This window comes from Ursus americanus, chromosome 21 (genome assembly GCF_024610735.1).
Source record: "Ursus americanus isolate L20-20 chromosome 21, mUrsAme1.1.p, whole genome shotgun sequence".
Classification (NCBI taxonomy): Eukaryota; Metazoa; Chordata; class Mammalia; order Carnivora; family Ursidae; genus Ursus; species Ursus americanus.
This window is the reverse complement of record NC_142147.1, coordinates 40,107,349-40,131,605: the sequence shown is the minus strand read 5'-3', so window position 1 is coordinate 40,131,605 and position 24,257 is coordinate 40,107,349. Positions and strand designations below refer to the sequence as shown.

The 24,257-nt window shown below is 45.9% G+C and overlaps 1 protein-coding gene across 6 annotated transcripts in view; it reads right to left on the bottom strand.

Annotated features, from left to right (window-relative positions):
- The window catches only part of GARRE1 (granule associated Rac and RHOG effector 1), a 78,643-nt gene extending 68,897 nt beyond the window's left edge, over positions 1 to 9,746 (bottom strand). For 2 of the 6 annotated variants that reach the window (XM_045796193.2, XM_087870681.1), the window contains exons 1-2: positions 2,250 to 2,412; positions 1,599 to 1,798 (exon numbers count right to left, since the gene is read on the bottom strand). The gene's annotated coding sequence lies outside the window, so the exon portion shown is untranslated. Of the gene's footprint in view, positions 1 to 1,598; positions 1,799 to 2,249; positions 2,413 to 9,661 lie in introns of those variants that run through there. The other 4 variants (XM_087870680.1, XM_045796191.2, XM_045796189.2 and 1 more) reach the window with 3 other exon arrangements.
- Between the last annotated feature and the right edge of the window lie 14,511 nt (positions 9,747 to 24,257).

Sequence of the window (24,257 nt, the reverse complement as noted above, 5' to 3'; positions counted from 1 at the left end):
GTTTATTTTTTAAATAGCACATTAATAAGTAGAAAAGTAAATGAAATGGATGGTAATCACCATATATTCAGTTTCATACCAACAAAAATGGTAAACATTTAGTGGGAAAAAAAAATCCATTACTGGTTCTGCTGAAGGCAGATCTAGCTACCTGCCGAATTTTCTGGTGATAAATCAACCGGCTGTATTCTAAGACTTGTGTTTAGTTTTCTTATAAAATCAAAAGAGTAACTCAAAACCTGTTGCCTTTAAAACAAGTATTAGAACTTTTGAAAGAATTTTATTAGAGGAACACTGTGAGCCAAAAAACTTTATTAAACAGAAATCTTCAAAAGAAGTTAAAGTGGGCAGCGGGGGGGGGGGGGGTGGAGGGGTGCGGTTGGCAAAGCCTTGCCAAGAAAAGGTTTATCTACCTTTATCTAATGACTACCACACATCACCAAATGATAAATAAAGCTGGCTCTGAAACTTCTGAAACAGTTTGCTCAGGTAAAACCAGGCTTTTGATAAACTAAAATGGTGTTGGACCATTAGAAGTTTTCACATCCAATACAGCCGAGCATGATGAAAACATTCACAACAAATTGTGCTGCTGATGGAAATTCAGGTATAAATTAAGGAGAATGACTTAACGTAAATCTTTTTTTGTTTTAACTGAAGTATAGTCGACTAAGGAAAATCATTTTTTAAAAGTCACAAGCATTGATGTAATTTTTTGAAACCCAAATTGTTAAAACATTCCAAAAAATCTACATCTATTAAAAACCACTAGTTTTATTTTTGTCAGTATGTTACAGCATGAAAAGGCCTTGATCCACTCAGCTCTGTTTGAGCCTAGTTTCAGCCTTCATTATTCAAAGTTTCCAAACATAAAAGCAAGTTGAACTAATGAAAACTAATGTATCCATTAGAAAGTTATTTAAGAAAACTTAATTGTACTCTTCATTCTTAACAATTTGCACTATGGAACCTGTCCAAAATTAACCTCGAATGGGGAAAAACAAGTATTTATCAAGAAGCTTATACAGAAATGGGTAAATCAAACTGTAATGTATAAATTATTTCTCTTACTGTGGAGAAGAATTATATAAATATTAGATAAATGCACTTCAGATTTGGGATCATTTCTGAAAATTTAAAGCACCCTTGAAAAATTTGATCAATGGATAATTACAGCAGCTCCTGCCTCCAGAATGGGAACACTGACTCTAATTCTGTGCACCCAGCAAGCCTTTCCATCTCTCAGAAAGAACAGCAAGTCAGAGTCAAGGTGAGGCACCCCGTTCTTCCCCATGGAACATCCCAGCAGGTCAGGTATTTAGCAGTGAGGATACTCAAGAAGCCTCCCCCCCCCCATCCCTCCCATTATTCCCCAGGCAGGGAAGACAGCCCTACAGAGCAGGCCTGCAGTGGCTTACCACCACACTGACTTCCAGGCTCTGCCGCTTCTCCACACCATGAGCCTTCATGTACTCAAGCATTTGCTGAGGTCCTACTATGTGCACAACACTGCTCCAGGCACTGGGTGAATGAAACAGACACACTCCCTGCTCTCTGGGAGCTTACAACCTCATGGGAGAAAAAGCTCATGCTTTTACCTTGTAGGTAAGATGCCACACAGTACATTGGGCGCCTGGGTGGCTCAGTCAGTTAAGCGTCTGCCTTCGGCTCAGGTCATGATCTCAGGGTCCAGGGATCGAGTTCTGCATCAGGCTCCCTGCTCCGCGGGGAGCCTGCGTCTCCCTCTTCCTCCACCTGCCACTCCCCCTGCTTGTGCTCTCTCTCTCTTTCTCTCTCTCTGGCAAATAAATAAATAAATAAAATCTTAAAAAAAAAAAAAAAGATGCTACACAGTACAAAGAGATTTCCTGGAAACAGGCACTGACAAAGTGCAGTAGGTATGAGTTTGGGAGTCAGACTGACCTAGATATGAATCCCAGTTCTCAGTAATTACCAATTAAATCAATGGCACTTATTAACTCTCCACCTCTGTTTTTGAACTCTGTGCCTCAGTTTCTTCAGTACAGTGGTGAGGCTTAAACCTATAAACCACAGCACTTGGCACACCTGGAGTCTTACTCAGAAACTGGAGCTATCTGCTCTGAAAGAAGCTGGACACTAGTCAGAGAAAAGCAGTTTATCTTCTAATGAAATATTTCATGCCAGCCTACTATCAGGGGAGAAAAACCCCCAAACTCTGCCTCCTCAACATACCACACAGCTACCAGATTTTTCAAAAATATACTTACCTTCCTGCTGCTCTGGCCCCAACTCTCAAGGTCCTGGCAACAGACTAAAAGGAGGGCTGCCCTCCTCCAGAGGGGAAGGAGGTCATGGCTCCTCCCATTTCCCTACCCAGCACTCCCTTCCCTTTCAGCCCCAAGCTGAAGGAAGACAGGCAAGGACAAGGACAAGGCTCAGGAAGGGATCACCTCCCACTGTAAAGTACAAAGCTACCGAAGCACAGGTATGTGGCTGCATTCTCTGCTACCTTGAGACCGAGGGGTGGGACAGGTCTTTGGGACCTGGGGAGAGGGACCGCTCTTGCCTCCCCTGCCCAGGTTACCACATAGCCTGCAGCACTCAGCTCTGGGAGCTGAATCTGGGAGCTGAGCCAGCTTTCCCCTGCCTCTTTTCTCAGGCATACACACCCACCTCTGGAACCTGGGGGTGGGGTGGGGGAAGACTCAGGTATTCCCAGGCTCCCCGTTGTAAAGACCATCTCATTGGCACCTAATCCCAAAATTATTTCTAATAAGAAAATTAGATTTTTTTCCCCAGATAATCTCTAGCTCTAATTCTGCACTGGAAAACTATCCCATTATGGGGCGCCTGGGTGGCGCAGTTGTTAAGCGTCTGCCTTCGGCTCAGGGCGTGATCCCGGCGTTATGGGATCGAGCCCCACATCAGGCTCCTCTGCTAGGAGCCTGCTTCTTCCTCTCCCACTCCCCCTGCCTGTGTTCCCTCTCTCGCTGGCTGTCTGTCTCTGTCAAATAAATAAATAAAATCTTAAAAAAAAAAAACCCAAACTATCCCATTAAGATTCTTTGCAACTACCAATTTGAAAAAGCACATATCGGACAGCAACCCAGACACATGGAACATAGTCAAAACAGTGTTAAAAAAAAAAAAAAGGTGATACCATCTAGGAATGAATGCTAGAAATAGACCCAGTAGGGGCGCCTGGGTGGCACAGCGGTTGAGCGTCTGCCTTCGGCTCAGGGCGTGATCCTGGCGTTCTGGGATCGAGCCCCACATCGGGCTCCTCCGCTATGGGCCTGCTTCTTCCTCTCCCACTCCCCCTGCTTGTGTTCCCTCTCTCGCTGGCTGTCTCTATCTCTGTCGAATAAATAAATAAAATCTTAAAAAAAAAAAAAAAGAAACAGACCCAGTAAATGTGGAGGCCTGTATTAGAGATGCTCACTAGCAGCACTGTCTGCAAGCATCCACCTGCATGGAACCCACATGGGCCGCATTAAGGGACTCATCAAGTAAATTACACAGGAACACCTCAAGGCCATTTCAAAGATCAAGGTCCAGCTACCACATCTCATCAAGCCTAAGATGTCATTTATAAATCATATCATTATTTTATATAGGCTAAGAAAAACTCTGCCATATAATGATGACCTGTCATCACACGCTATATCCCAATTTTGGGCTCCCCTCAGGCTCTTTCCCGATCTCATTTCTCTGTCTGTCTGGGGCACACGTCACGCTTGGAACAAGTCCCTGGGTGGCCTTTTCTCCCCTTTCACTTTTTCTAAAAGTGACCCATATTTAAGATTCACTGTTTGGATGAAACCATCTGGGCCCCTTCAGTCCCCACTCAGGAGCCTGTCCTGAGCTCCTGCAGCCTTCACTGCATGCCCTGCCCCTCCCACAGGAACCGTAAGCACACAGAGACAGGCTGGACCCCTCCTCGCGTGCACTGTGGGGCGCAGCACCAGGCCATAATGACGCCGCCACCAACAAAAAAAACATACTGGTCAGGAACCGTTCTAAGGACTTCACAAATATTAAGTCATTGACACCTTGCTATAACTCCAGGCGGGAGCTTGTGTTACCTCCCCCATTTTCAGACAGGGTAAAATGAGGTAAAGAGAGGTTGGGTGACTGAGAGGTGAATGACTAGTAAGTGGCAGAGACAGAAGCTGAACCCAAGCAGTCTGGATAGAGTCCTGGCTCTTAATATCTGTGCTACATTCCCTCTCTAAATGACTGCTACATACATGGCAAACACTTAAAATTTTGTTTTTATTAACTCTGAATTGAAAATACAATACACATACATAGTGAAAAGAAAATCATCCTGTACAAAAGAGTATGCAAGACAAAAAGCTAGGTCAGTCTAACAGCCTAGATTTCTGGAACCTCATCCCAAAGGCAACCACTGTTTCTTTTCTATCATTCCAGAATTTCTTTTTCTACACATAGAAACCTATTTCATGTGCACCTCTCTCTCTGTTTTTCACACAAATGGGCTCATATACACATTGTTCTGCATCTTGCCTGTTTCACTGACTGACATTTCTCTGAGCTTGAGGCATATCTGCACCTATGCTGTGTTTACTCAATTCTAAGATACACATATTTTCACATTTTAACTCAAGATGGTTCCATAAAGCCGGAGGATCTTGGTGGGCTTGGACTTCACCAGGAAATAAGAGTCACAGAGGCTTTTAAACATACAAAAGAGGGGCGCCTGGGTGGCACAGCGGTTAAGCGTCTGCCTTCGGCTCAGGGCGTGATCCCAGCGTTCTGGGTTCGAGCCCCACATCAGGCTCCTCTGCTATGAGCCTGCTTCTTCCTCTCCCACTCCCCCTGTTTGTGTTCCCTCTCTCGCTGGCTGTCTCCATCTCTGTTAAGTAAATAAATAAAATCTTTAAAAAAAAAAATAAATAAATAAACATACAAAAGAGGGACGCCTGGGTGGCTCAGTCGGTTAAGCATCTGCCTTTGGCTCAAGTAATGATCCCAGGGTCCTGGGATCGAATTCCGCATCGGGCTCCTTACTCGGTGGGGAGTTTGCTTCTCCCTCTGCCTGCCGCTCACCCTGCTTGTGCTCTCTCACACTCTGACAAATGAATTAATCTCTAAAAAAAATAAAATTAAACAAACTGTACAAAAGGGGCACCTGGGTGACTTAGTCATTAAGCGTCTGCCTTCGGGTCAGGTCATGATTCCAGGGTCCTGGAATCGAGCCCCGCATCGGGCTCCCTGCTCAGCGGGAAGCCTGCTTCTCCCTCTCCCACTCCCCCTGCTTGTGTTCCCTCTCTCGCTGTGTCTCTGTCAAATAAATAAAAAATCTTAAAAAAAAATGTACAAAAGATATTACATGTTAACCTTGCAACAGTGTGCAAGCTGAATCACCAGGCAGAGAGACCTACCAGCTGACATGGGACACGTCACTTCTCCTTGTAATGGAAGCACCTACATCACAGGGTTGTTGTGAAGACGAAACAAGGTAATATACAGAAAGCACTTGGCACCAAACCTGGCTAGCACAGAGTCCAAGGGATTAACATCACACCTGACACATTGTTAGTGCCCAATCAGTTACATATTATCATTAATTATTTCTTCAAGATCTGGCCCTGCTTTCCTCTCCAATCTCATTTCCCTCTACTTCCATATTCATATCTGTCCACCCTTTACCCTAAAACTCCTACAGCTCACATACCTCATGCTTGCTCACCTACACCTTTGTTCCTGTCATGGCCTTTCCCCTTACTGTGGTGCTGTACTGATGTGCTCCCAGAGTACTTGGCTCAAGCCCGTCCTTCTCCAGGAAATCTTCCCTGACAACAGTGGTTGGATTCTCTGGAGGAGCAGTTTGGGAAGAGTGTATCTGTCATGACTTCCTCTCCGGTTCTCGGCTTTGTCAATGCATCCAGGAGCAAGCAGGTCTGGGGCAACTGAGGCAGGCCACCTAAACTCAAAGGTGACTATGTCCTAACCAGAAGGCCAGTTACGAAGTTTGTAAATACTGATGAGGGCTAATATTCATTGAGCACTTACCAGGTGCCAGGCAACAAAGAGGAAGGTACTGCCATTCTCCCCATTCTACAGAGGGGCAAACAAAGAGATTAGCCAGCACCCCAAGACCAGGATCTGATCCGAGCAGTCTGGACATGGAGCTCTTAACCATTCACATTCTCTGCTTGGCAGGAAATCTCCATGTCAAGCTACATTCTAATCAGAAGATATTAGGAGTGTGGAAGCAAAGCAAGGGAAAGATTCTTCTGACTAGAGGCCTCCACAGAGATGCACCTATCTGTTCGGAGGTGCAGAGGCTCGCTGGAGAACTGCACACAGCTCCTCTGTCCAGGGCCCCCAGGCAGTGCAACAGACACATCACCCAATTCCTCTCTTGGACCCGTCACTCCAATTTCCACAGACACCATCCTACCCCCCCTCCTAAAAATGCAGTCTTTCTTCTGAGAATACAAAATTAAGTTTAAGCATTCTGGCTAAGAGCACATTCCAGTCATGCTTTTCTGGGGTTATAGCTGGGTCATTTGGGTTGAACTTAAAGTTTTCTCTGAAATTCTCCAAACTATACTTACAAAATGTCTCTTGGTTTATATCTTTTCTATAGACAGCACTTTTATTCTTACTTCATTCTCAGATGATCACTGATTCATTCAACAAATACTTGATTACTCCCAGAACACTGTATTATTCTAGGATCTGGAGATAACAGCAATAACAGTGAACAGGCAAGATCTCTGAAACCTGGGGAGCTCATTATGTGTCCCCCACTTCTAGGCACTTACGATACTTTATGGCAATTGCTTTTTTGGCCTTCTTTTTCAGACTGTGCCTTTCAGCTCTGTATTTTAATTTTCCACTACAGTAACTGGCCCATACTGTGAGTACTCCATAAATGTGGGTTAACTAAATTAACGAATAAAATCACTGGGTCTCATCTTTCTCCTCCAGGGTGGGACCAGATTATGTCTGAAGTCCCTAAGAGCAAAGATACAAAGTCTAAATCAAGTTGTAGGGACAGAAAGCAAAAGGCAAGTCAACCCAAATCAAGAAGGAAAATGAGATGGGATAGGTCCTTATAGTTATGAAGGACAGGCCACCTTGGCAAGCAAAGAAGGGCTCCCTCAGCTGGAGAAAGCATGGCCTTGAGAACATGCCAGGGGTCAGCTGGAGATAAAGAAATGACTCGCAGCGAAGTCTGAACTGGGGTCACTGCATGGAGATAGGCGTGAGGGGGTGAAGAGGTTCTCTGCCTGGAAGTCATGTACTGGATGAGTTGGAAGGAGCATGTTTTTTTGGGAAAAGAGGTAGAGGCATGAAGCTAGGCCTTGGAAAATTCTCACAGGCAGATGTGGGAAGAGAAACAATAAACTCAAGGGAAAAAGCACAGTCACAAAGCTAAGAAAATGACCATTATAGCTCCAACTCAAGAAGGCCAACCAAGGAGACTGACAACAGCAAGAAAATCTGGCTCACCATGCCAAATATTTATGGTCAAGGTCAAGGGAAATGAGTAAGCAGCAGCCAGTACATCTATCAATTGGGCTTCAAGAGCAGTTTCAGTAGAGATAATGACATTTGAAGCACAACCCCTTACAAGTTCAGGCTCTCTGTGAACTTGTACTAAGAGGAAAAGGCATTTTTCCCCCTGTAACTCCAAAGTAAAGCAATTCCTTTTCAAACCAACATTCTTTGTCCACCGAGGAAGGTCATCATTTTCCACTAAGGACAACGTCTCAGGAGGGAAAGAGAGTGGACACCCAGCCCATGTGATGCCCCAGCCTACTAGCTCTTAGACTACAGACTTGGAAGACCCACTTGACATAAAGCTTCTGGTGTATTAGGCTCCAGGATTGAAACAGAATAAACATTTAGTAAGATTCGGCAGAATCATATGCAACTTGTTTAAAAAAAATTTTTTTAAAGGATGCTTAAAACATGCTGTCTTCCAAAAATCCAGAGATAATTTTAGATTGAAAAAATCTAGGCTTGCCAAGGGAATCTGAGAGCTTTTCTATCTTGGTCTCCAATGCTAACCTACGTATTCGTGTGCAAAAATAGAGGAAGATTAGAATCTCAAATGCCAGACTGAAAAGTTGCCACAACAAACCTGAACTCTTCATATGGAGTTTGTTATCTTGTCAGCAAGAAAGCAAATGAAACAATAAACTAACTTTTCACTTTAAAAGATAAAAAGAAAAAAAAAAAAAACCCCTCAAACATGAACTACTTCCTAGACTTGTAAAGGAAAATGATTAAGAAAAAAGATTTTTTGAAATTTAAAAACAGCATACACAAAATCTAAGTATCAAATTTTGTGAGTAGTCCCTTATAAACACATACTGAGAACTTCAGATCTAAAATATGACAAAATGGCAGTCATAGCTTATTCAATAAAACTGGGTCAACTAACCATTTGGAAAATATTTCGTATCTTACACCAAGACGAAATTTTAAGTAGAAATTTTTAAGCTGAAAGTTAAAATAATAATAATAATAATAAAGCCATGAAATGAGAAGCAAAAGTGAATGGAACTTTTTATAACATTGGGATGGAGAAGAGTTTTCCAAACATGTCAACAAAGGAAACAAATATAACCTATTTTTTAAATGAATGTTACATCTGACCTCATTTGTAAATTTATCCTAAAACAATCAGACAAATCCTTCTGGCAGAACTACCTTGTGACGAACTGGCAACAATCTACATGTTCATCTGTTACATGACGGTATAAAATGGTAACTATGAAGTAATATAAGTGAAACAGACTATTTACTGGTATTAACAAAATGTTAGCAATGATTGTCACGGAGTGGTAGGTTGGCGGATGACTGTCATTCGAAAAAGTATTGTCACGATACTTTCTGTGTTGTCTCGAATGTGAGGAGAATGAATTGCTTTTATAATGGGGGTGAAGGGGCGGGAACAAGCTACTTTCAAATTGGGGTCCCCCAACCTAAGTGTTCATCTGGCACGTTTTGTGAGGAGTATAAACAGAATTCTTATCGTGCCAACCAGGCATGCTTCTTTCCTCGCACCGCGCGGAGCAGGAAGACACACCCCTGACCCTGCACTCGCCCTACAGGCGTGGGTCCTTCATCCCCGGCCCCGGCCCTGCCGGGTCCCCGCAGAACCTCCCCCTGCCCGACTGCGCCAGCAGGCTCCTCAGGGCCGGAAAATCGTGTTCCTCGGCGGCCCCGCACGGCGGGGAAGGTGCGCGCAGCCGGCCCGGCAGCCGCGGGGCGGCGTGAGGGCCGCGTCGCCAGCCAGTCCCGGCGGACCCCGGCCGCCCACAGGCCGCCGTGCCTCCGCGGACTGCTCCGCCAGCTTCCGGGAGCGCGTGCCGGCGCCAGCCCGACCTCCGCGGCCCCGGCGGCCCGAGGGAGCGCCCCCGCCCCTCCCGTCCCGCGTCTGCGGGGTCTCCCGGCACCCCCGGTCCTGGACACGAGCCGGCAGGCCCCTCTGGGCTTCCGTCCGCCCGGCCAGCGCCCCCAGAGCCCGGCGTCCTCCACAGCGGACGGGCAAGGGGCGGGAGCCCACGGCCCCGCGCCCCGCGGCCCCAAGCGGAGCGGCGCCCCGCGAGCTCGTCCAGTCACCAGCCCCGGCCACCCCCTAGCCAGCCCGCCTGCCTGCGCCAGGGAGCGCCCGCTCGCGCCCGCTCCTCACCTGCGACGCGCCTCGGCCCCCAGCGCACCGCCCGGACCGGCTGTGTACACCGGAAGTGACGTCTCCGGGCCGGCCCCGCCTCCGCCCCAGGCGGACGCCGGAGTGGCTGCGGACTCAGGGCCTCGAAGCAGACCCCCCTCGCGCGAGCCGGGAGGGGGCGGCCCTGAGCTTCCTACCCCAGGTGACGAGGACCTCCCGGTGGTACAGCTAGGGCGGGGGTTGAGGACCGGCGTCCAGAGCCCACAGGGCCACCCCCATCCTCCACTATGGCTTGGCCCTAGGGCGAGCGGGGTTAGCTGCGTCCTCACGTATTTATTATTGAAATAGAATACTAAAATATTGAGTGCTTACTGGATGCCCGGTCCTGACAGGCACAGTAGGGACCGCGTAATGAATGCCCTCCCCCTCATAGGTTTATTCTCTAGTGGAAACACAATTAAAATTGTCACAAGTACACGTGATGAGATAGTGCCAGCTGTGGCAAGTGGTAGGAGGGGAAAGTGGAAGAGGCAGGGGGAGAGAGTCCCCTGACCTAGTGTAGGAGGGTGATCAGGGAATTCTTCGCCCAGGAAATAGAGCAGGAGTTGAGGTCGTAAAGAGGAGAAGGAAGAAAACAACTTGGAGAAGCAGAGAGGAAAGCATGGTTAGGACAGAAGAAACAGCAGCTGTCTTCAATGGAAGAAACTAGGGTAGTAAGATCTTGCCTGAGAGCTTTGGGGAACTAGTAAATTTTAAGCAAGGGGTGATCCTACCATACTTGCGGGCTTAAAGGGGTTACTTGGGCTACTGTTGCAGGGAAGGACTAGAGAGGGGGAGGCAAGAGTGGATGTAGATTTCTTTACCCATGTTCATAACAGCATTTATTCCTGAGAGTCAAAAAGGTGGAAGCAAGCCAGAGGTCCATTGATGGATGAGTGGATAAACAAAATATGGTCTATCCATGCATCGAAATATTATTCAGCCTTAAAAAGGAGGGAAATTCTGACACATGCTACAAATGTATGAACCATGAAACATTATGCTAAGTAATAAATAAGCCAGTCACAAAAGGACAAATATTCTACAATTCCACTTATATGAGATACCTAGAGTAGGCAAGCTCATAGAGACAGCAAGTAGAAGGCAGTTGTCAGGGAGTGGGGAGAGGGGAGCATGGGGAGTTTGTATTTAATAGGTATAGTGTCTCAGTGTGCGAAGATAAGTTCTGGAGATGAATGTAGTGCCGATGCACAACCACATCAAAACTATACCCTTAAAATGGCTAAAGTGGTGAGTTGTGTGTATAAAATATACGTCAGGGGGCTATTTTGATGGTCCAAGCAAAAAAGTGATTTAGACCAGGGCTCTCAAAATTTTGTTGTTGTTGTTGTTGTTGGACTTCTATTAGAAAACAAGTTTGAATATCACCTACATTTTATTAATAAATTACATACAAGCATGCCTCGTTTTAATGTTTCCTTTTATTGCAATTCGCAGGAACAGCATTTTTTACAAATTGAACATTCGTGGCAACTCTGCGTAGAGCAGTCTATGGGTGCCATTTTTCCAACAGCATTTGCTCAACTTTGTGTCTCTATGCACATTTTGGTCATTCTCCCAATATTTCAAACTTTTTCATTATTATTTTATTTGTTATGGTTATCTATGATCAGTGATTATGACTCAAAGAAAGCTCAGATGATGGTTGGCACTTTATTAAGTTTGGGCTAGTTTTTGTTGTTGTTGTTGTTCTTGTTTTGAGGAAGAGTGGGAGGGGAAGGGCAGAGAGAAGAGAGAGGGAGTCTCCATGCCCCTGACCTGAGATTGTGACCTGAGCCGAAATCAAGAGTTGGACACTTAACTGAGCCACCCAGGCACCCCAGCAATAAAGTATTTTTTAATTAAGTAATACATATTGTTTTCTTAGACATAATGTTATTCCACACTTAGCTATAGTCTTGTGTAAACATAACTTTCATATGCACTAGAACAAACAAAAAATTCATTTGACTCACTTTATTGCAATATTGGCTTAATTATGGTGGTCTGGAACCAAATCTGGAAATGTTCAGGTGTGCCCATATATCCACTACACTATTCATATACTATTTACATTATGTAACAGAAATAAAGAATTTTAAAAGACTAAAAAGAAAGCAGTCTATATAGAATTTCTAATATTTTCTTCCTGTACTCTAATAGATGGCTTTCTTACACTAGTGGGTATCCACTCACAGACTATGGTGGTGACAGTAGGGAGTAAAGCCAATGCAAGTCAGTGATGAAATAGATATGGAGGGTCAGGAAGAGAAGGGAATCCTGGATTTCTCCTCTCTGGGACAAACCATTGTAGTGGTAATACTCAGTGCTGGGAAGTTCCTGAAGACCACATCTGGAAGGGTGGAAGATAGAAAGAAGGCCATGAGTTCTGCTGTGAACATGACATCAAGGAGGATGCCCCAAGGAGGCACTTCGGGAAGAGGGTCTGGAGCTTAGGAGAGTGCGGGGTTTGTCACTGGGGCTTAGGTGGGTGACGAAGCTGTGGGGAGGAGCTGAACATGAGTTTAGGTCGAGGGGAGATTTTTTAGTGCTTTTGTTTCCTTTTAAGTAAGCTCTACGCCCAATATGGGGCTTGAACTCAGGACCCTGAGATCAAGAGTCTCATGCTCCACCAGCTGAACCAGGCAGGTGCCCGTTTGGAGATTGGCTTTTTAAAGTGGAAGAAATTTAAACACATTTCAATGTCAGAGAAGAGGATCCCATTAACAGAAAGAGGCTGAGTATACAGTAGAGACATATGGTCATTTTGTGAGGTTCTGAAAAGGCTCCAGAGGGTCTAAGATGCTTTGCAGCAGGGGCATCTGCGAAGCTTAGTCAGTTGAGTGTCCAACTCTTGGTTTTGGCTGAGGTCGTGATCTCAGGGTCGTGGGTTCAGGCCCCATCAGGCTCTGTGCTGCTAGGCATGGAGCCTGCTTGAGATTCTCTCTCTCCTTCTCTCAAAAAAAATTGCTTTGCAGCAGAGAGGGGAGCTTGAGGATAGAGGTGTGAGTAGAGTGAGAAAGGTCTGAAGGCAGAAAGGGGAGTAGAAGGGGAAATGTGGTCAAAGTTACAACTTGCACTGAGGATCTATTTCAGGTGGATAGTCATTAATTCAGAGTAGAGCCGTCTTCCCTAGGAAGTGACTTCCCTCAGCAGCCTTCAGGTCAAAGGGAAGAAGGTGGAGTGAGGATTCATCTGGCAGTTGAATACAGAGAGTGGAGCAAAGTGTTACAGACGTGATGGGCTTGGAACCCAAGCTACAAGAGGAGAGACGTGAGGCGGGAGAATACAGCTGGGTTGGAGGAAGTGTCTCTGGGTGCTGGGGTCATCTTACCTGTGGAGGCCTCTATGTGGGCCAACTGTGGTTCCTGCAGTCTCAGGACAAGCCTGTCCACCATTTGGAGGTCCTCCTAGCTCCTAACAGAGGCCCCAGCCGCCTCCAGTGGCTGTGTCAGAAGCACGTGGCAAACGCTGCCTGGGACTTTAGGAGGCTCCCTCCACACGTGGCAGGCTCTGATGCATGTGCTTAACCACTGCTGTTCTCTTCACTCCAAGCCTCATGGTCCCAGAGTGACGTGCTGGAAACTCCTTGTGCCCGGCTCCATCTGGGCCCCTCCTATAGACTTCCATTCGGGACCAGGAGGTTCTAGAGACCCATTCTGCCATGTATGTGGTTCTTTTTTCTTGTCTTTGTTTTCTTTTCATTGAAGTATAATCAACGTAGTGTTATATTCGGTTTGGGTCATACATGCAGTTCTTATTTGGGCTCGGTGTGAATGTTGTCAACCTTGGGGCCCTTCTGTGGTGCTCTGAGTGCCAGGCCATCTTGGACTTTTCAAGCTTACCTGAGGACATTTTGTACTGTGCGCATCTCAACTCTGCTTTGCGAGTACATCTATGGCTATCATACCTACCTCCTAGAGGTTTGAAGGATTTGTTTTCCTTCATCAAATACACATACATATGGAGAAGGAGGGAAAAAACATCCACGTACCCACACACAGGTCTGAGACATTGGTCATGTCATGTCACCTCTTCATTCCAATCTCCCGTACACAGGAGTGCCAAGAAAAGAGGATGGAGCCCACAGGGTCTAGAGATGGAGACCAGGCCCTCCTGGGGCCCCCATGTTTTCAGGGACAGAAGCTGTGATCCTTCAGCTCTGCAGAGAGGTCTGTGATTGGACCCTTAACACGCACAATGGGATAGGATAGCATCCCAGAGACCACCAGACCAGCACCTCAATTTGCCACTTAGGAGGCCAAGAAGGCACAGGCCGGGAACAGGGTCTCTTCCTGAATCCACCTGACCCCCTGTGTATCTGGTTAGAGGCACAGTTGGTGGGAGCCAGATCCCATGGAAGGAATGAGAGCCTCGGAGGTCATCACTGTGGGAAGTGAGAACAAAATTTCAGGAGTTCCTCAGTGACAGAAAAGCTCTGTGTTAGGGAGATGGGCCAGAGATGCACCTTGACCTTGGTATGAGATGCCTCTCTTTGCTGAGGAAAAAAAGAAAAGCAGAGTCACATTCCTAACATGAAAGGCTGCAGAATACAGACATCCACACAGAGGGGCTCATGAGGAATGAGAGAACTAATTTCTTAAACAGCCAAGGTTATTACTGTTGGCTTGTGCATTCTTCGTGGCAGTAGAAGCCAGGACTCCCAGGCTGGGCTTTTACATGTTAGTTTTAGTGGGCATGTCTGAAAGAAGAGCCTTCAGGGAAGGGATTATCCTAGCCAAGTTTTGGAGGGTGGGGCAGGGGGCAATGAGGTTGGTTTGGAGAGAGTACCTTTTCTCCTCTACCTTACTGGTCTCCCCTGGGCAGAGTGTGAAAGCTGCAATATGGACCAGGAGCCCCGGGAAGGGTAGCTGCATTCCAGAATCCACAGGATTGGGGAGCAAGTCTGGAGAGGGCGGGCCAGACGTTCTGGACACGGAGCAACCGGCTGTCTGCTGGGCATGGAGAGAGGCTGGGGCGAGGCCAGTCTAGTCTAGCTTGAGTGGAGTGGCCCAAGCAGGAAAGGGGGAGAGGGCGGCATGAGTCATATGCTGAAGGGGAAACTTCTCCCCCAGTCTCCAGACTGCCTCCCTGAGGAAGTCACTCCCCACCCCTCCCTTTCCCCTGTGTGTAAGCATCTGAGCATCCTGGTCTTTCTTCACTGGCTGGAAATGGTCATGCTGTGGCCAAGAGGCCCTTGCCAGGAAGAGCCATCTGCTTCTGTCCACCCACACCTCTAAGATCCCAGGTTGCTTTTCATTGTTCTGCGGGGCTGGGGCCAGCCAGCATCCTGGAAGATCCCTGATGGGGGGGCTGGACCCCAGGAGTCCAGGCCCCTTCCCCTGTAGCCAGGACAGGAGGCCTGGGAACATGCGAGATATAGGCAGGACGAGCTGCCGGAGGCTCCCGGGGGCTCTTTGGGGCTGGGTGAAACAGGTGTCTGGGTTATGTGGAGGGGTGGGAGGGGGAGCTGCTGGAGGGACTAGGGACCACCCTGGTGGCTATGCCCACCACAGTGATCAGCTGTGAAGGTCTCACAGTGGAGAGGCATATATTCCAGGCTGCAGACTTCCAAGGGGTCCAAGGGCTCATGGGCAGGAAAGGACGGTATGCTGGGGAGGGAACCAGGCAAGCTTCTGGTACTGGTGAAGCCTTAGGTGCTATGGCCTTCGGGTCAAGTTATTCTGAAAGCCAGGGGCAGCTCCGGTCCATCTCATAGCCAACAGAGCCAAGGCCCTACTCTCCTCAGGTTCCTGTATGTGAACCGGCCATGGACACTGCCCTTGCTCAGAAGGTCTCTGCCGTGGTTCTGGTCCGGCAAGACGTGTCTCCCAAGAACTGCGAGAGAAGAGTTGCGGAGTAGATTCCATGGCCTTGTGGAAAGTTCGGTCTCGAACACTTGTTGGGAGTTCTGAACAATTACGTTGATGAAAATCCCCCTCAGATGTGTACAGCCATCAGGGGGCCAAGATGGAGGGGCCTGAGAGACCTTCTCGGGTCCATCCAGTTGAAGAAAGCAGAACTCTGTCCCCTTTCCTGAGTGCAGGCGACTTTCTTTTGGTTATCGAAACGTAATAACCCCAACTCCTTGTCACGGAAACAAGAGGGGATTTATTAGCCCTAACAAAAAGGGCACTGTGGCCACTAGAATGGCCGTCCTTGGCCGCCGTCCTGATGCCCGGGAGTAACTCACAGACTGCTACCCTGCCGCTTGCATGCACCCTCGGACCCCGTGGCAAGGACGGCCTCGGGAGCTGGGTCTTCATTTCTGCAACACATTGTGCCGGAGCCCTCCAGCCTGACAACCCTGACGGTCCTGTCTGGCCCCACTTAGAGATCTCTACGTGTGGTTGCCCCTAGTTACGGTCCAGTTAGGGCGTTTCAAGTGGGTCTTCAAGCGCTAGCAAGCAGGGGCAGTGAACTGCCATGGGCTGAATTTCTAGTGGTGATGGTGATGTGTGAGACCTTAGTGGCTGGCCGCAGAACCCCGACTCCCTTCCAAAGAGTTGTGGCATGATGTAGGTGCTGGAGGGCAGGGGCACATAAACTTCAGACAAGCTGGCTGCTTCTCACGTGCAGTTTGGACAAGCAGGTGCTCCAGCCAGGTCAGAAAGCAGTGGATGTTTGAGTGATGAGATACGAGAGGGGGAGTTCTCCCCCCACCCTGCCAACCCCCACTCACTCCATGGGGAGAGATGGGCTCAGGGCCCAGACCCCCAGGCTTCTCACTGCCGGGCAATGGGGCACCTAACCTTAACCCTAACCCGCACAGCTGCCAAGTACTCGTGCCTTCCATTTAGGGGCAAAGCTGGGCAGAACCAAATCACTTTTTTAAGCCAAGTTATTAGAAATATCTGGGGAAAGGCTGAGTTGATATGCTACGATTTGGCTCTTAACCTAGAATGATTTCTCGACCATGAAACATTGCTGGTAAAGTGCAAAACAATGAAACACAGTCACTCTGAGGGTTCAGTAGCATCCAGTTCTGAGCCAACAGTGAGGACTGAGGAGGGAGCCGACAAAAATAAAAGCCACCTTTCACTTGCCATAGTTCTGAGCTTCGACCAGAATCACCAAGGAGATTGGGCTGATTGAAAGGGAGCCAGGTAGCCCTCAGCATATATGGAGAAACCCTGGAAGTAAAAAAACATCACCTCACACAAAGCCTATCAGATCAGTAAAAAGAAATGAGATTACCCGTGATCTCATAAAACTGGCAATTCAAGCTGATTCCACATCTCCCCAGGTGCAGTGACAGGCAAATCCAAGAGAACCGCAAGTCCAGAAGCTGTCACAAGTTTGGCCCCCTCCCAGAACAGGCCTCTGGTCATGGGGGTCTTTAAAGCATGACCTCACGGGCCTCCTCCTCCTCCTCCAGGAAGCCTGCTCTGAAATCCCCAGCTGTCTACTTTCCCCGTTACAGTATTTATCCCACAAAACTGTAAGTTTTGCCCTTTCAGGGCTGTGAGCTTAGACAACATTCATCTCATACTCAGCCAACTCTCCAGCACTGGGTGCTGCATATAGCAAACAGCAGGCGTTCACGAAGTGGCTTCCTCATTTAGTCACCATGTTTCTGAGCACCTACTATGGGCCAGGCACTGTGCCCGGTACTGGGGATGGAGTGGTGAATAAGACAAAAGCGATCCTTCCGCTCATTTGAGGGGGAAGACTGAGTTGAACAAACAAGAGCCACAAAGAGCAACCTAACACAAACATGCAAGCACAATGAGAACATGTTGCAGTGAAGAAAAAAATGCCAGGAGACTTGCAAGGAGAGCTTAACAGATTCTGGAAGGTCCTGGAAAGCATCCCTGAAAATGTAATATTTAAACTGGCATTTGAAGAATGAGAAGCAATTACAGTTGACCCTTGAACAGCACAGGTTTGAACTGTGTGGGCCCACTTACAGGTGAATTTTTTACAACACGGTTCTGGATTTTCTCTTATGATTCCTTTTTTTAAAAAAAAGATTTTATTTATTTATTTGAGACAGAGAGAGCCCGAGCGGTGGGGGAGGGGCAGAGGGAGAGAGGGAGAAGCAGGCACCTTGCTGAGCAGGAAGCCCAATGCGGGCTTGATCCCAGGACCCTGGGATCATGACCTGAGCCGAAGGCAGATGCTTAACCATCTGAGCCACCCAGGCGCCCCCTGTTATGATTTTTTTTTTAAAAGATTTTATTTATTTATGTGACAGAGAGACAGCCAGCGAGAGAGGGAACACAAGCAGGGGAAGTGGGAGAGGAAGAAGCAGGCTCCCAGCGGAGGAGCCCGATGTGGGACTCGATTCCGGAACGCCGGGATCACGCCCTGAGCCGAAGGCAGAGGCTTTAACGACTGCGCTATCCAGGCGCCCCCTGTTATGATTTTCTTAATGACATTCTTTTCTCCAGCTGTATTGAAAGAATACATTATATAATACATATAACATACAAACTACATGTTAATCAACTGTTTACGTTACTGGTAAGGCTTTTGGTCAACCGTAGGCTATTAAGTTTTAGGGGAGTCAAAAGTTATACGTGGATTTTTTTACTGTGTGTGGGTGGTCACCACCCCAAATCTCCGCAATGTTCCAGGGTCAACTGTAGTTGGGGAAAACCTCCAGGTGAAAGGAACTGCCTGTACAAGGGCCCTGAAGCAAGGAATTTGGCTCATTTTAGGAACCAAGGGAAGGCAAAGGGAATTCCCTGGGGACTAGATCATACAAGACAGGCTGGGCAGGATGGCTCTTAAGAGAAACAGGAAGTCACTGGAGAGTTTGATGCAAAAATTTGTTTCCATAGCACCGGCAGGGGTGGGAGGGGGAGAGACAGAGGTGAAGGGAGTTAGCAAGGCTCTCAGGGGCCTGTATATGGTATCAAAGGGCAAGGGCAAGGGAGAGAATACAAGGTCCCCTTCCATGGATCTTCTATACTGATGTTCAATTTACATCAAGTACATAAATCTTAAGGGCACAGCTTAAACTTTCACTCATGTATACACATGGTAATCAACATCCCAATCAAGATATAAGACTTGAGCAGGCCCTGCCTCCACCAAAGATAACTGTTACTTCATCTCTACCATTATAGATTAGTTTTGCCCGTTTTGAGTTTCCCGTAGATGAAATCAGGTAGTATGTACTCTCTGTACCTGGCTTCTTTCACTCATCATGATGTCTGTAAGATTCATTTATGTTGTGTAGAACAAGTTTTAATTTTTTTTCACTGTATTCCATTGATGAACATACCACTCCTCGTTCTATTGTTGTTGAACATTTGTGTTATTTCCAGGTTTTGGCTATTATGATTACTACGAACATTCCTGTCTTTCGGTGGACATAAGCCGATCACTGCTACTGGGTACATACCCAACAGCGAAACTGCTGGATCATAACCACACATATATTTAGTTTTAGTAGACACTACCCATTAGCTTTCCAAAATGGTTGTACCAATTTACACTGCCACCATCAAAGTGTGTCCATCCCAGCTCTTCCACTTCCTCACCAACACTTGACATTCTGGTCTTCAAAAAAGTCTGTCATTTTTGTGGGGGTAGAATGGTAGCTCTCTGTGGTTTGCCTTTGCATTTCTTTGATGACGAAATGTCAAGAATGTTTTTACATGTTGGGGCGCCTGGGTGGCACAGCGGTTAAGCGTCTGCCTTCCGCTCAGGGCGTGATCCCAGCGTTGTGGGATCGAGCCCCACATCAGGCTCCTCCGCTATGAGCCTGCTTCTTCCTCTCCCACTCCCCCTGCTTGTGTTCCCTCTCTAGCTGGCTGTCTCTATCTCTGTCGAATAAATAAATAAAATCTTTTAAAAAAATGTTTTTACATGTTAATTAGATATCTGAATATTCTTATTGTCTGTTCAAGATTTTAAAAATTGAATTGTTGGTTTTTTGTGTTTTTTTTTTTTAAATAAAGCAGCCTTGTAGTTCTTTATATATTCTGGTTATGAGCTCTTTGATGACTAGTATTACATGATGTAAATATCTCCTCCTAAGCTGTGGCTCCCATTTTCACTTTCTTTTGATAATTTTTACTCTAATGAAGTCACTTATCAACATTTTTTTCTCTTTTATGGTTATCACTTTTTGCTTGGTGTCTTCTTTGCCTAGTCCAGTGTCTTAAAGATAGGACCCTATTTTTCTCTTGGAAATGTTCTGTAATTTGCAGTGTCCTTTTTTTTTTTTTTTAAAGATTTTGTTCATTTGACAGAGAGACACAGCAGAGAGAGGGAACACAAGCAGGGGGAGAGACAGAGGGAGAAGCAGGCTTCCCGCTGAGCAGGGAGCCTGATGCGGGGCTCGATCCCAGGACCCTGGGATCATGACCCGAGCAGAAGGCAGACCTTAATGACTGAGCCACTCAGGCGCCCCAGCAGTGTAAAGGTCTTGCACATCTTTTGTTAGATTACTAGGTATTTGATTTTTTGGGGTAGGGTACTATTATAAATGGTAATATTTTAACTTATCATTTTCTAATTACTTGGTGCTTATTTATAAAAACAAATGACTTTTGTATATGTTGATAATTCACTTACTAATTATAGTAGTTTGGATATAGGTTTGGATTTTGTACATATCCCATCAGGTCATGTTACAAATAATAGTTTTCTCTTTTTCCCAATCTTTGTTCCATTATTTTTTTTCATACCTTATTGCACTAGCCAGGATGGCCAATACAGTGCTAAATAAAGTGGTGATAGTTGACACCAGTTTCAAGACAAGAGTTCAATATTTCACCATTACATGTAATATTGCCTAACATTTTTGGTAAATATCCTTTATTAGATTAAGTTTCCATCTATTCCTAATTTGCTGAATTAGAGAAAAAAATCTCTTTCCTTTTGAAAAGGCTGAAGACTATGTGCATACCCAGTTTGTTCACAGCAGAAGGGGGTGGGGAATCAAATGTGAAAAGATGTCAGCCTGCTCCAGAAGGCACCCTGGGGCTCATGCCAGCAATTGCTGGGGTACTGCCAGCCTTTCCACCAACAGTCTGTGTGGGCTCATCCTTGCCAGGTCATCTGTAGCTGGCTGTCCTTTTCTGGTAGTTGGCTGTGACAGACATTACTTGTGCTAATATTTGGTTCTATACTTCCCTGCCTCCTTAAGTTAAGCAAGAACAAGGTAAGTTCAATTCGGGATAATGCAAAAATGAGCATGTCTGACAACTCCTTTCCATTCCTGGGAAAAGAAAAAGCAGCCATCTTCTGACTGCTAGGGATAGACACCAGGACAGTGGCCCATCTCAGTTCCATGGAAGGCTGAAGTCTCCGGGACTTCCACATTTAAACCAAGTATCAGCTGGAAGAGAAAAGCAAGCCGGCCCAGACACTGGGTAGGTTTTGAGCATAAGTCAACATCTGGGTTGACGAAAGCTACAGAGCAAACCCACTGAGTCTGGAAACCAAAGAACAGAGAGGCCTCTGACTCAGACTCATTCAGGGAGATGTTAAAGTATGGGCTGGCCCGGCATTTCTTGTTTTGTCAAGAAACTCTTTAGACACTTGCAGAGAATAGGTCTGAGGTTCTGGTCACTCACAACTTTAAGATAAGTCCAGAGCAAGTTTACAGGCAGCTCGGAGGCCCAGTCCCTGGGGGAGCTGAGCCGAATTTCCAGGCTGTCTGGAGCAGTAGCAGTGCTGGACAAGGGGACTCACTGCTGCGGAACACCACTGAGCCAGAGAACCAGAGGTGTGCAGCGGGCCGCTAGCTCATAGCCTTGTGCCTTATTTTTAGATCTGTGACTCAGAGGCCTAAACCAGGACTGAGGCCTTGCGGAGAGAAGAGGCCCCGCTCAGGGGCTGGCTCTTGTGAATTGCATGGGTCTGGCTGCTTGACACCATGACCACGTCCATATCAGACCGTACATAGTTGCGGTGACAGAATTTCCAGTAGGATACAGTCTCTTGAGGCCTTCCTCTAAGACATGGGATATAATTTGATGATCAGATGTGAGTTCCCAAAAATTCATCCCGGCTGTTGCATAGAAAATGAATTGGAGGAGTGCAGTGTGGATGGAAGGGGACTGATGAAGAAGTTACTGCAGTAATACATGCAAGAGTTGGAGGTGCTTCACACCAGAGTAGAGGTCAACGGATTTCTGGCTCAAGATGGTAAACCAACTATAAATGTTTTTTCTTTCTTTCTTTCTTTCTTTCTTTCTTTCTTTCTTTCTTTCTTTCTTTCTTTCTTTCTTTCTTTCTTTCCTTTCTTTTCTTTCTTCCTTCCTTCCTTCCTTTTTCTTTTCTATCTTTCTTTTCTTTCTTTCTTTCTTTCTTTCTTTCTTTCTTTCTTTCTTTCTTCCTTTTCTTTCTTTTTCTTTCTTTCTTTCTTTCTCTTTCTTTTCTTTCTCTTTCTTTCTTTCTTTCTTTCTTTCTTTCTTTCTTTCTTTCTTTCTTTCTTTCAAGATTTTATTTATTTGAGAGAGAGCACAAGCAGGGGGAGCCGCTTCTCCCTCTCCCTCTGCCTGCTGCTCCCCCTGCTTGTGCTCTCTCTCAAATAAATAAATAAAATCTAAAAAAAAAAAAAAAAAAAAAAAGAAACTACATTAAAAGGTCATTACATGAGTAAAATACTGTTTGTAATATAAACAGAATTGGGCAGAAAGGAATCTGTAAGGTATTTTTCAACAAATCTCTAGACTGGTTAGAGCATCAGGAGTAAGCTTGGTGACCCAGGGCAGAGCAGAGGGTGCAGCCGCCTGGACCATGCCTGAAGGTGCTTCTGTGCAGGAGGGGCCACCTGTCTGGACTCCGAAATGCTTCAGACTCTGAGGCGGCAGGTACTGACAAGAGGGTAAGAGTGAGAAGGAGGTCTGAAGACAGAAAAACTAATTTTAGGTCTGTCTGCACAAAAGCAGTGAATAATCCTCTCACTCCTGAAAGTAGAATGACCTGTAATTAGGGAACAAATTGCTCGGAAAAACAAACAAACAAAAGGAAGATTCTTCTCTGCAGCTATCTGTGGGATCTGTGAATATCATGGGCACCTCTGGACAAAGCCTTCTGGAATTCAGAGATCTCAAGGATAAAGAGCACTCATTCTCACTACTTTAAAGCAAACCCTGCCAGAAGACCATTCTGAAAACAAAAGGAGCTCCTGGCAACAACTCTGCCTCTTTCTAATGAGATACAACCAAGAGTCCTCAGATATTTGAATGAAGTATGTTATAGGAAGGAAACCAAGATTGACAATCAGTAAGGAAAGAAAATATGAGAAAAAAAACCACACAAAAAACCAAGACACAGAGGATGCATTTGAAGCTCTTACATCTAAGAGGGAGATTTACTGAAAGAACAGTGTGGGTGGCATTAATAAGACATTACCCAAGAAGTAGTAAGAGAAAGAGTTAAAGGAGAGACACAAATCTTTAAATCCAAGAGTCTACGAACTGGTCAGGATAACACTGGGATAAACCAAAAAAGACCCAGACCCAGAGAAGTCATTATAAAGTCTCTAAACACAAAGGACAATGATAAGTTTCCAGAGAGGAAAAAGAACATGTCATCTATAATGAAAAAGAATCAGATTGGCATTGCACTTAGCACTACTGCATATTAGAACAAGGGTCAGCAATTGAGCTAAGAATGGTCTTTACATTCTTGAAGGGTTGTTAAATTAAAAAAAAATGAGGATGTAACAAAGACCATACTATCTGGCCCTTTACATATACTTTCTTAGAAAGCTCCCTAAGGAAGAATTCTAACAAACAAGGGAATGGAAAACGTGGCATCCATGAAACTCTGACTCTCATCCAGGAGAGCAACGAAAAGAAATCCCAGAATCATCACTTTGCTGAAGATCTCGAAAGCAGTGTTTGGATTTTAGTAGGATGGCAGAAAGTTATAGAACAGCCTCTAGGAGAAAAAGACGACTTCATAGACCAAATTGGAATTGTAGTATGGCTGAAGGTTTAGAAAAACTTTATTATATGATAAAAGCAACAAATACAAGCAAAGAAGAAGGCCATTCAGCAATTCCAGGAAAAACAAAAAGCTGTAGAGAAAGTAATGGTCCAAGGAAAAAACTGTCTAAAGTATATTAGAAAATTGTTGAGCTCAAGAAGAATGAAATAGATTCCAAGCAACAGAGAATACAAGAGGCAGTCAGAGAGAAAATTAGAGAGAGAGCGAGAGAGAATATTTGCAAAACCAACGAGAAATTCTAGGGACAAACACTGTACACATAACGCCAACCCAGACAATAATACATATAAAATTCAGAATAGTGGTTTCCTTTTGTGTGAAGCACAAAAGAACAGGGGAGCTGTAATACATAGATGCAGGTGGTTGGTAACACTAGTTTTTGTGTTAAATAACAGACTTAGAGTTCCTCATGATATTACAATTACATATTCTTTTGTGTACATTAAATGTGAAAAGGGAAAAAGATAAAGGAAAAACAATTTAAAAATTGGTGAAGAGGGGCGCCTGGGTGGCTCAGTTGTTAAGCGTCTGCCTTCAGCTCAGGGCATGATCCCAGGGTCCTGGGATCGAGCCCCGCATCAGGCTCCCTGCTCTGCTGGGAGCCTGCTTCTTCCTCTCCCACTCCTGCTGCTTGTGTTCCCTCTCTCACTGTTTCTCT